Here is a 12,538-nt window from a genome sequence, read left to right as displayed (position 1 = left end):
GTACTAAGAAGCTTGATAAGTCTGTTTCAATTGGCATTTTACAGTCTAAGTTTATTCTATCTGTGACCCTGATTTGTTCTTTATCATCTATTACCGCGGATGCCTATGTCGAATCTGGCGCCGCTTTGAGTCTTATGGATTGGTCCTTTGCCAAACGCTGTGGGTATGATTTGGAGCCTCTTGAAACTCCTATACCCCTGAAGGGGATTGACTCCACCCCATTGGCTAATAATAAACCACAATACTGGACACAAGTAACTATGCGGATTAATCCGGATCATCAGGAGATTATTCGCTTTCTTGTGCTGTATAACCTACATGATGTGTTGGTGCTTGGATTGCCATGGCTGCAATCTCATAACCCGGTCCTTGACTGGAAAGCTATGTCTGTGTTAAGCTGGGGATGTAAGGGGACGCATGGGGACGTACCTGTGGTTTCCATTTCATCATCTATTCCCTCTGAGATTCCTGAATTCTTGACTGAATATCGTGACGTTTTTGAAGAACCTAAGCTTGGTTCATTACCTCCGCACCGGGAGTGCGATTGTGCCATAGATTTGATTCCGGGTAGTAAATACCCTAAGGGTCGTTTATTTAATCTGTCTGTGCCTGAACATGCTGCTATGCGAGAATATATAAAGGAGTCCTTGGAAAAGGGACATATTCGTCCTTCGTCATCTCCCTTAGGAGCCGTTTTTTTCTTTGTGGGTAAGAAAGATGGTTCTTTGAGACCGTGTATTGATTATCGGCTTTTGAATAAAATCACGGTTAAATATCAATATCCCTTGCCACTGCTGACTGATTTGTTTGCTCGCATAAAGGGGGCCAAGTGGTTCTCTAAGATAGATCTCCGTGGGGCGTATAATTTGGTGCGAATTAAGCAGGGGGATGAGTGGAAGACCGCATTTAATACGCCCGAGGGCCACTTTGAGTATTTGGTGATGCCTTTTGGTCTTTCAAATGCCCCTTCAGTCTTTCAGTCCTTTATGCATGACATTTTCCGTGATTATTTGGATAAATTTATGATTGTGTATCTGAATGATATTTTGATTTTTTCGGATGACTGGGACTCTCATGTCCAGCAGGTCAGGAGGGTTTTTCAGGTTTTGCGGTCTAATTCCTTGTGTGTGAAGGGTTCTAAGTGCATTTTTGGGGTTCAAAAGATTTCCTTTTTGGGATATATTTTTTCCCCCTCTTCCATCGAGATGGATCCTGTCAAGGTTCAGGCTATTTGTGATTGGACGCAACCCTCTTCTCTTAAGAGTCTTCAGAAATTTTTGGGCTTTGCTAACTTTTATCGTCGATTTATTACTGGTTTTTCTGATGTTGTTAAACCATTGACTGATTTGACTAAGAAGGGTGCTGATGTTGCTGATTGGTCCCCTGCTGCTGTGGAGGCCTTTCGGGAGCTTAAGCGCCACTTTTCTTCCGCCCCTGTGTTGCGTCAGCCTGATGTTGCTCTTCCTTTTCAGGTTGAGGTCGACGCTTCTGAGATCGGAGCTGGGGCGGTTTTGTCGCAGAGAAGTTCCGATTGTTCCGTGATGAGACCTTGTGCCTTTTTCTCGCGTAAATTTTCGCCCGCCGAGCGGAATTATGATGTTGGGAATCGGGAGCTTTTGGCCATGAAGTGGGCTTTTGAGGAGTGGCGTCATTGGCTTGAGGGGGCTAGACATCAGGTGGTGGTATTGACTGACCACAAAAATCTAATTTATCTTGAGTCCGCCAGACGCCTGAATCCTAGACAGGCGCGCTGGTCGTTGTTTTTCTCTCGGTTTAATTTTGTGGTGTCCTACCTGCCGGGTTCTAAGAATGTTAAGGCGGATGCCCTTTCTAGGAGTTTTGAGCCTGACTCCCCTGGTAACTCTGAACCTACAGGTATCCTTAAGGATGGAGTGATATTGTCTGCCGTTTCTCCAGACCTGCGGCGGGCCTTGCAGGAGTTTCAGGCGGATAGACCTGATCGTTGCCCACCTGGTAGACTGTTTGTTCCTGATGATTGGACCAGTAAAGTCATTTCTGAGGTTCATTCTTCTGCGTTGACAGGTCATCCTGGAATCTTTGGTACCAGGGATTTGGTGGCAAGGTCCTTCTGGTGGCCTTCCCTGTCTCGAGATGTGCGAGGCTTTGTGCAGTCTTGTGACGTTTGTGCTCGGGCCAAGCCTTGTTGTTCTCGGGCTAGTGGATTGTTGTTGCCCTTGCCTATCCCGAAGAGGCCCTGGACGCACATCTCGATGGATTTTATTTCGGATCTTCCTGTTTCTCAGAAGATGTCTGTCATCTGGGTGGTGTGTGACCGTTTCTCTAAGATGGTCCATTTGGTTCCCCTGCCTAAGTTGCCTTCTTCTTCTGAGTTGGTTCCTCTGTTTTTTCAAAATGTGGTCCGTTTGCATGGTATTCCGGAGAATATCGTTTCTGACAGAGGAACCCAATTCGTGTCTAGATTTTGGCGAGCATTCTGTGCTAGGATGGGCATAGATTTGTCTTTCTCGTCTGCTTTCCATCCTCAGACTAATGGCCAGACCGAGCGGACGAATCAGACCTTGGAGACATATTTGAGGTGTTTTGTGTCTGCAGATCAGGATGATTGGGTTGCTTTTTTGCCTTTAGCGGAGTTTGCCCTCAATAATCGGGCCAGCTCTGCCACCTTGGTGTCTCCTTTTTTCTGTAATTCGGGGTTTCATCCTCGATTTTCTTCTGGTCAGGTGGAATCTTCGGATTGTCCTGGAGTGGATGCTGTGGTGGAGAGGTTGCATCAGATCTGGGGGCAGGTAGTGGACAATTTGAAGTTGTCCCAGGAGAGGACTCAGCTTTTTGCCAACCGCCGGCGTCGGGTTGGTCCCCGGCTTTGTGTTGGGGACTTGGTGTGGTTGTCTTCTCGTTTTGTCCCTATGAGGGTTTCTTCTCCTAAGTTTAAGCCTCGGTTCATCGGCCCGTACAAGATATTGGAGATTCTTAACCCTGTGTCCTTCCGTTTGGACCTCCCTGCATCTTTTTCTATTCATAATGTTTTTCATCGGTCATTGTTGCGCAGGTATGAGGTACCGGTTGTGCCTTCCGTTGAGCCTCCTGCTCCGGTGTTGGTTGAGGGCGAGTTGGAGTACGTGGTGGAAAAAATCTTGGACTCCCGTGTTTCCAGACGGAAACTCCAGTATCTGGTCAAATGGAAGGGATACGGTCAGGAGGATAATTCTTGGGTGACTGCCTCTGATGTTCATGCCTCCGATCTGGTCCGTGCCTTTCATAGGGCTCATCCTGATCGCCCTGGTGGTTCTGGTGAGGGTTCGGTGCCCCCTCCTTGAGGGGGGGGGTACTGTTGTGAAATTGGATTTTGGGCTCCCCCGGTGGCCACTGGTGGAATTGAACTGGTGTGCATCATCCCTTCTGTTCACCTGCTTCCATCAGGATGTGGGAGTCGCTATTTAACCTTGCTCCTCTGTCACTTCCATGCCAGTCAACATTGTAATCAGAAGCATTTCTGTGCATGTTCCTGCTGCTAGACAACTCCCAGATAAGTTGGACTTTAGTCCTCGTTTGTTTTTGCATTTTGTTCCAGTTCACAGCTGTAGTTTCGTTTCTGTGTCTGGAAAGCTCTTGTGATCTGAAATTGCCACTCTGATGTTATGAGTTAATACTAGAGTCTTAAAGTAATTTCAGGATGGTATTTTTGATAGGGTTTTCAGCTGACCATGAAAGTGCCCTTTCTGTCTTCCTGCTATCTAGTAAGCGGACCTCAATTTTGCTAAACCTATTTTCATACTACGTTTGTCATTTCATCTAAAATCACCGCCAATATATGTGGGGGCCTCTGTCTGCCTATCGGGGAAATTTCTCTAGAGGTGAGCCAGGACTATATTTTCCTCTGCCAGGATTAGTTAGTCCTCCGGCCGGCGCTGGGCGTCTAGGGATAAAAAACGTAGGCAACGCTACCCGGCTACTGTTAGTTGTGCGGCAGGTTTAGTTCATGGTCAGTTTAGTTTCCATCCTTCCAAGAGCTAGTACTTATGTTTGCTGGGCTATGTTCTCTTGCCATTGAGAACCATAACAGTTTGACCGGACAAAAAAGGGTTAAATTAATTGACAGAGAAAGGAGAGAAAAGAGAAGTCTGCTGAAGATTTTTTTTTTTTTTTTTTTTTCCTTCCCTTCAGTTCTGAGTGTGCTTGTAATTGAATCTCTTGCAAGTCTGCCTATATTGCAGCCTTTCTCTCTCTCTCTCTCCTTCTAATCCTGGAATGGCTCTGTGTTCACCTGTTTAAAATGGATATTCAGAGTTTAGCTGCAGGTTTGAATAATCTCACCACGAAAGTTCAAAATTTACAAGATTTTGTTGTTCATGTTCCTATATCTGAACCTAGAATTCCTTTGCCTGAATTTTTCTCGGGGAATAGATCTTGCTTTCAAAATTTCAAAAATAATTGCAAGTTGTTTTTGTCCCTGAAATCTCGCTCTGCTGGAGATCCTGCTCAGCAGGTCAGGATTGTGATTTCCTTGCTCCAGGGCGACCCTCAGGATTGGGCTTTTGCATTGGCTCCAGGGGATCCTGCGTTGCTCAATGTGGATGCGTTTTTTCTGGCCTTGGGGTTGCTTTATGAGGAACCTCAGTTAGAGCTTCAGGCGGAAAAGGCCTTGATGTCCCTATCTCAGGGGCAAGACGAAGCTGAAATATACTGCCAGAAATTCCGTAAATGGGCTGTGCTTACTCAGTGGAATGAGTGCGCCCTGGCGGCGAATTTCAGAGAGGGTCTCTCTGATGCCATTAAGGATGTTATGGTGGGGTTCCCTGTGCCTGTGGGTCTGAATGAGTCCATGACAATGGCTATCCAGATCGATAGGCGTCTGCGGGAGCGCAAACCTGTGCACCATTTGGCGGTGTCTACTGAGAAGACGCCAGAGAATATGCAATGTGATAGAATTCTGTCCAGAAGTGAACGGCAGAATTTAAGACGAAAAAATGGGTTGTGCTTCTATTGCGGTGATTCAACTCATGTTATATCAGCATGCTCTAAGCGTACTAAGAAGCTTGATAAGTCTGTTTCAATTGGCATTTTACAGTCTAAGTTTATTCTATCTGTGACCCTGATTTGTTCTTTATCATCTATTACCGCGGATGCCTATGTCGAATCTGGCGCCGCTTTGAGTCTTATGGATTGGTCCTTTGCCAAACGCTGTGGGTATGATTTGGAGCCTCTTGAAACTCCTATACCCCTGAAGGGGATTGACTCCACCCCATTGGCTAATAATAAACCACAATACTGGACACAAGTAACTATGCGGATTAATCCGGATCATCAGGAGATTATTCGCTTTCTTGTGCTGTATAACCTACATGATGTGTTGGTGCTTGGATTGCCATGGCTGCAATCTCATAACCCGGTCCTTGACTGGAAAGCTATGTCTGTGTTAAGCTGGGGATGTAAGGGGACGCATGGGGACGTACCTGTGGTTTCCATTTCATCATCTATTCCCTCTGAGATTCCTGAATTCTTGACTGAATATCGTGACGTTTTTGAAGAACCTAAGCTTGGTTCATTACCTCCGCACCGGGAGTGCGATTGTGCCATAGATTTGATTCCGGGTAGTAAATACCCTAAGGGTCGTTTATTTAATCTGTCTGTGCCTGAACATGCTGCTATGCGAGAATATATAAAGGAGTCCTTGGAAAAGGGACATATTCGTCCTTCGTCATCTCCCTTAGGAGCCGTTTTTTTCTTTGTGGGTAAGAAAGATGGTTCTTTGAGACCGTGTATTGATTATCGGCTTTTGAATAAAATCACGGTTAAATATCAATATCCCTTGCCACTGCTGACTGATTTGTTTGCTCGCATAAAGGGGGCCAAGTGGTTCTCTAAGATAGATCTCCGTGGGGCGTATAATTTGGTGCGAATTAAGCAGGGGGATGAGTGGAAGACCGCATTTAATACGCCCGAGGGCCACTTTGAGTATTTGGTGATGCCTTTTGGTCTTTCAAATGCCCCTTCAGTCTTTCAGTCCTTTATGCATGACATTTTCCGTGATTATTTGGATAAATTTATGATTGTGTATCTGGATGATATTTTGATTTTTTCGGATGACTGGGACTCTCATGTCCAGCAGGTCAGGAGGGTTTTTCAGGTTTTGCGGTCTAATTCCTTGTGTGTGAAGGGTTCTAAGTGCATTTTTGGGGTTCAAAAGATTTCCTTTTTGGGATATATTTTTTCCCCCTCTTCCATCGAGATGGATCCTGTCAAGGTTCAGGCTATTTGTGATTGGACGCAACCCTCTTCTCTTAAGAGTCTTCAGAAATTTTTGGGCTTTGCTAACTTTTATCGTCGATTTATTACTGGTTTTTCTGATGTTGTTAAACCATTGACTGATTTGACTAAGAAGGGTGCTGATGTTGCTGATTGGTCCCCTGCTGCTGTGGAGGCCTTTCGGGAGCTTAAGCGCCACTTTTCTTCCGCCCCTGTGTTGCGTCAGCCTGATGTTGCTCTTCCTTTTCAGGTTGAGGTCGACGCTTCTGAGATCGGAGCTGGGGCGGTTTTGTCGCAGAGAAGTTCCGATTGTTCCGTGATGAGACCTTGTGCCTTTTTCTCGCGTAAATTTTCGCCCGCCGAGCGGAATTATGATGTTGGGAATCGGGAGCTTTTGGCCATGAAGTGGGCTTTTGAGGAGTGGCGTCATTGGCTTGAGGGGGCTAGACATCAGGTGGTGGTATTGACTGACCACAAAAATCTAATTTATCTTGAGTCCGCCAGACGCCTGAATCCTAGACAGGCGCGCTGGTCGTTGTTTTTCTCTCGGTTTAATTTTGTGGTGTCCTACCTGCCGGGTTCTAAGAATGTTAAGGCGGATGCCCTTTCTAGGAGTTTTGAGCCTGACTCCCCTGGTAACTCTGAACCTACAGGTATCCTTAAGGATGGAGTGATATTGTCTGCCGTTTCTCCAGACCTGCGGCGGGCCTTGCAGGAGTTTCAGGCGGATAGACCTGATCGTTGCCCACCTGGTAGACTGTTTGTTCCTGATGATTGGACCAGTAAAGTCATTTCTGAGGTTCATTCTTCTGCGTTGACAGGTCATCCTGGAATCTTTGGTACCAGGGATTTGGTGGCAAGGTCCTTCTGGTGGCCTTCCCTGTCTCGAGATGTGCGAGGCTTTGTGCAGTCTTGTGACGTTTGTGCTCGGGCCAAGCCTTGTTGTTCTCGGGCTAGTGGATTGTTGTTGCCCTTGCCTATCCCGAAGAGGCCCTGGACGCACATCTCGATGGATTTTATTTCGGATCTTCCTGTTTCTCAGAAGATGTCTGTCATCTGGGTGGTGTGTGACCGTTTCTCTAAGATGGTCCATTTGGTTCCCCTGCCTAAGTTGCCTTCTTCTTCTGAGTTGGTTCCTCTGTTTTTTCAAAATGTGGTCCGTTTGCATGGTATTCCGGAGAATATCGTTTCTGACAGAGGAACCCAATTCGTGTCTAGATTTTGGCGAGCATTCTGTGCTAGGATGGGCATAGATTTGTCTTTCTCGTCTGCTTTCCATCCTCAGACTAATGGCCAGACCGAGCGGACGAATCAGACCTTGGAGACATATTTGAGGTGTTTTGTGTCTGCAGATCAGGATGATTGGGTTGCTTTTTTGCCTTTAGCGGAGTTTGCCCTCAATAATCGGGCCAGCTCTGCCACCTTGGTGTCTCCTTTTTTCTGTAATTCGGGGTTTCATCCTCGATTTTCTTCTGGTCAGGTGGAATCTTCGGATTGTCCTGGAGTGGATGCTGTGGTGGAGAGGTTGCATCAGATCTGGGGGCAGGTAGTGGACAATTTGAAGTTGTCCCAGGAGAGGACTCAGCTTTTTGCCAACCGCCGGCGTCGGGTTGGTCCCCGGCTTTGTGTTGGGGACTTGGTGTGGTTGTCTTCTCGTTTTGTCCCTATGAGGGTTTCTTCTCCTAAGTTTAAGCCTCGGTTCATCGGCCCGTACAAGATATTGGAGATTCTTAACCCTGTGTCCTTCCGTTTGGACCTCCCTGCATCTTTTTCTATTCATAATGTTTTTCATCGGTCATTGTTGCGCAGGTATGAGGTACCGGTTGTGCCTTCCGTTGAGCCTCCTGCTCCGGTGTTGGTTGAGGGCGAGTTGGAGTACGTGGTGGAAAAAATCTTGGACTCCCGTGTTTCCAGACGGAAACTCCAGTATCTGGTCAAATGGAAGGGATACGGTCAGGAGGATAATTCTTGGGTGACTGCCTCTGATGTTCATGCCTCCGATCTGGTCCGTGCCTTTCATAGGGCTCATCCTGATCGCCCTGGTGGTTCTGGTGAGGGTTCGGTGCCCCCTCCTTGAGGGGGGGGGTACTGTTGTGAAATTGGATTTTGGGCTCCCCCGGTGGCCACTGGTGGAGTTTAACTGGTGTGCATCATCCCTTCTGTTCACCTGCTTCCATCAGGATGTGGGAGTCGCTATTTAACCTTGCTCCTCTGTCACTTCCATGCCAGTCAACATTGTAATCAGAAGCATTTCTGTGCATGTTCCTGCTGCTAGACAACTCCCAGATAAGTTGGACTTTAGTCCTCGTTTGTTTTTGCATTTTGTTCCAGTTCACAGCTGTAGTTTCGTTTCTGTGTCTGGAAAGCTCTTGTGATCTGAAATTGCCACTCTGATGTTATGAGTTAATACTAGAGTCTTAAAGTAATTTCAGGATGGTATTTTTGATAGGGTTTTCAGCTGACCATGAAAGTGCCCTTTCTGTCTTCCTGCTATCTAGTAAGCGGACCTCAATTTTGCTAAACCTATTTTCATACTACGTTTGTCATTTCATCTAAAATCACCGCCAATATATGTGGGGGCCTCTGTCTGCCTATCGGGGAAATTTCTCTAGAGGTGAGCCAGGACTATATTTTCCTCTGCCAGGATTAGTTAGTCCTCCGGCCGGCGCTGGGCGTCTAGGGATAAAAAACGTAGGCAACGCTACCCGGCTACTGTTAGTTGTGCGGCAGGTTTAGTTCATGGTCAGTTTAGTTTCCATCCTTCCAAGAGCTAGTACTTATGTTTGCTGGGCTATGTTCTCTTGCCATTGAGAACCATAACAGAGGACTAAGTAGTGTATTATACTATATGGAGGACTGAGGTGCACATTATAATATATGGAGGACTATGGGGTGTATTATACTAAACAAGCAAAATGCTGCCTATTCATCGAATGATTGGATTGTTTATGTGGGAACAGAAATCCTTGTTCTCAGCAGCACATAGCGGGTGTAAACTGTAGATGTGCTGCTGATAACATGATACTGTATGGGGACAGATTGATCTAATTGTGATTGTTCTGTCCCCATCATTCTTTCTCATTTGGTGTAAAGAGACCGGGAAACAAGCGAACGACTTCAGTATTGTCGATCCCACTCATTTAGCGGCCTGAGATCAGTGCATGTAAATACAGCAGAAATGCTTCGCAGGGAGATGAGGCAAGGATTATGACACTTGTAGTTAGCACCTGGGAATAGCGCTAACTCTACTGCTTTTCCCAGCCGCCAAAGCATTTAATTCTGGTATGTGTAATGATTTTTAGGGTAGATGTCAGCAGCGTAATGTCAGCTGCTATCAATCTCTGGTGTAAGTAATGGAGAGGTGTCTATCAGACACCCCCCCTACTAGTCCAGACCTGGCGAGACCCAGCGACTCTGAAGAGCGGTGACGATAGTAACAATACCGCTTTTCACAGTCGCCGAGCTCAGCGCAAGACCCAGAATATCTGAAGAGCGGTGACGTTACTGATGTCACCTCTTTTCAGATTCACCGGGTCTCATGCTGCGCAGCGGAACCAAAAGTGGCTGTAGGCAAAGTTTATAGAGCATCAGAATGAGGTTCCATAGCCTTTGGTCGTCTCATCCCTTCATTATCTACGAGATCCAGTTATGTAGGTAAAGTAGCGGCTTTTCTTGGTACTGCAACTAAAAGCAATAAATAGGACTGAGCTTTAATGCTGGATACAGCTGTAATTATATGTTATATAGTCACACTGCCCTCACTTCTTATAACCTACAAGTGTACAAAGATATAATACAGTCACCATGTGACAAGTGGGCCTGTGTAACTTCAAATGCCAGGTCTGAATTTTAGTCCCAGTCCGGCCCTTTCAGTGGGAGTGGGAGGGTGCTCACCGCAACCCTTTCCCCCAGGACCTGCAGGAGTATGAGGACCTGCAGTGATGTCATGATCACATGACTAGTACATGTGATATATACCTGAACCTGTGGTTCAGTCTGTGTTGCGTCTTGGGATAGGAAGTACTCCCATGTAGCTCCAAGGAGGAGCTGAGAACAGTGTGTTGTGTCTGCAGGTTGAAATCTGCAGAGAAAGGTCTCTGTTTAACTTACTTTGTTTTGTTTTTTTCATTTAAGCCAGGAAGGATCTGGTTTTGTTTTCTGAAGCGTGCCTTGGTCTATGTGGACTTTAATAAACCAGCAGGTGTTTTACTGCCAAAGTGTTCCTGCGTCTACCTGAGGAAGCATCGAATTGAGGCAATCTATCACAAGATGCAAATATTGGGTATATACAGCAATATGTCCACAGGTATTAAATAAATTCATAGTCCTTTATTCCATGTTAAAATTCCTTGAAAAACAGTACAAAAAATATTCCGGATGAAGTTTACTCATTTCAAACAATTCAGTTCATATTCATAGTACCATTCATAGTACAATGAATAAGAACTCAATTGTACTAAATGCGTAAGGTTCATCCTGAATATTTTTTGCACTATTTTTCAACAATGTTTTTAATCTCTAATTTTAAATATGGAAAGATAAAGGACTTTGATTTTATTTATTCACTGTAGACGTAATGCTGGCTACACCCAACAATTGCATCTGTACAAACTTATGGAAATCATCAATCAAAGAATGTCTCTGAGTTGTAATAACACCTCCCTGTCTGTATAAATCAGTAAGCCATTCTACTATTTGCTTTCACACAGCGTCTAAGCTCCAGTCTGATATTTTTAACATCTGGGTCCAATAGGTAAGTGAAGTATTTCATTAATTGCCCATCATGTAGTAGTAATTCTGATGTAGGAGATATTTTGCTCGTATTAATAACTGAATTAAATTTACCTATAGTCTTATGTAAAATTCAAGTTAACAATACCATAATCTATTCTACCAAATGACAATCTCAGCGTTGCTATATCTAATATCATTAGCTCTGCCTCTGCTACATCTGTTTATTTACCTTGAAAGCCCATTATGGGTAAAAAAATATATATATTTATTCTTTTATTATTTAACAAATTGCGAAGGAGAAAGTTTTGAAATGTTGTTGTGATAGACTGATAAGTCATTTTTTGTTATTTTTGAAATTCTTGCTGTTGGATCTTTATTCTTTAACATGGAAATACCAAATCTGAGTTTGGCCCTTTGCTTCAGAGAACCATATGGAAAGTGCCCTTGCTGCTTCTATGGTAGGTACATCCTTGACTGGTAAAAAAAATTGATAGCCAATTTGTTTGGATATCAAAAGACTGGAAAATCTGAAGGATTTAATTGTAGGCTGACAGGTACTTACAGTAAATAGATGTTACTGTATCTAATCTAAAAAAGGATTATATTTAACGTTTCAAGAATCTTCAGTTTTGCATTGTTTATTTTTACATTACTAGAGCTCTACGAGGAGGGAAATTGTCACTTGAAAGAAAATCTATTAGCCTGCAGATATGGGGTTAATCTGCAGGTTAGGGTATGTGCACACGTTGCGGTTTTTGCTGCGGATCCGCAGCAGTTTTCCATGCGGTGTACAGTACCATGTTAACCTATGGAAAATAAAAACCGCTGTGCACATGCTGTGGAAAAAAATGCGCGGAAACGCTGCAGTTTATTTTCCGCAGCATGTCAATTCTTTGTGCGGAATCCGCAGCGGTTTGACACCTGCTCCAATAGGAAACTGCAGGTGAAAAAACGCAGTGGAAACCGCACTAAAAACCACGATAAATCCACAGTAAAAACCGCAGCGGTTTTGCACTGCGGATTTATCAAATCCGCTGCTGAAAATTCCGCAATGGAATCCTCAGTGTGTGCACATGGCCTAAATGACGTTTTGAACCTGTCCAGCACTGACTGACAGCTTGCTCGGGATCACGGCATACTGTCAATCAGTGCCGGAGGTGCAATTACACATATCAGTGACTAAAACCGCACCAACGCCACCCTTGTGACTGAAATTCAAATGCTGCCAGGGAAAATAACGTTTATTTCCTTATGGCAGAAGGGGTGAAAATGCGGGCACCTTGTAGGTTCAGAAACCAGATTAACCCAATATCTGCAGGTTATTATAGTTTATTTCATGTGAAAAGCTCCCTTTTATTATTAACCCCTTAACCCCTTAAGCCCCAAGGGTGGCTTGCACGTTAATGACCGGACCAATTTTTACAATTCTGACCACTGTCCTTTATGAGGTTATAACTCTGGAACGCTTCAACAGATCTTGGCTATTCTGACAATGTTTTCTCATGACATATTGTACTTCATGATAGTGGTAAAATTTCTTCGATGTAACTTGCGTTTATTTGTGAAAAAAATGGAA

General features: G+C 44.7%; 1 protein-coding gene across 1 annotated transcript in view; it reads left to right on the top strand.

Moving 5' to 3' along the window:
• The first annotated feature begins 10,946 nt into the window (after positions 1 to 10,946).
• LOC143765632 (NXPE family member 1-like) overlaps positions 10,947 to 12,538 on the top strand; it is a 302,041-nt gene continuing 300,449 nt past the window's right edge. The window contains exon 1 of the mRNA XM_077252480.1: positions 10,947 to 10,981. The gene's annotated coding sequence lies outside the window, so the exon portion shown is untranslated. The remainder of the gene's footprint in view (positions 10,982 to 12,538) is intronic.

This window comes from Ranitomeya variabilis, chromosome 4 (genome assembly GCF_051348905.1).
Source record: "Ranitomeya variabilis isolate aRanVar5 chromosome 4, aRanVar5.hap1, whole genome shotgun sequence".
Classification (NCBI taxonomy): domain Eukaryota; kingdom Metazoa; phylum Chordata; class Amphibia; order Anura; family Dendrobatidae; genus Ranitomeya; species Ranitomeya variabilis.
This window is presented reverse-complemented; position numbering and strand designations above follow the sequence as displayed.